Genomic DNA, 427 nt, shown 5'->3' with positions numbered 1-427 from the left:
AAAACGTGTCAGCGTGAACAGAGTGAACAAATTTTCACAACATTTAACATGCAAATTGGCGTGTGAACAATTTTTGAACATATCTTTTTTGTAATTTAACAAGGGAGGGGGACTGGAGAAAAGAGCCGTAATTTAATTAAACGAGTCGGTTTGCTATAAGTTAGTTTTTTTTACCCAAGGATTTTTTTTCTTTTTTTTGCCTAGTTGCAGACTGAGACAAATCTGTATACGCAAAAACTTGGAAAAAAATTGGACATGTACATCTTGTTTAAACAGTCACTTTTTTCAAAAATAATAATAGAACATTCCAGACATAAGAATGTTGAAATTCTAGAAATTTTCTTGCCAAAACGCCGTATAAACTGCGCTCGATGGTCGCTCTGTATGATTTTTAAAACGTTCTGTTCTAAGCTTTCTTAAACGTTGC

This window comes from Symsagittifera roscoffensis, chromosome 8 (genome assembly GCF_963678635.1).
Source record: "Symsagittifera roscoffensis chromosome 8, txSymRosc1.1, whole genome shotgun sequence".
Classification (NCBI taxonomy): Eukaryota; Metazoa; Xenacoelomorpha; order Acoela; family Convolutidae; genus Symsagittifera; species Symsagittifera roscoffensis.
Note: the sequence above shows the minus strand (reverse complement) of the source record.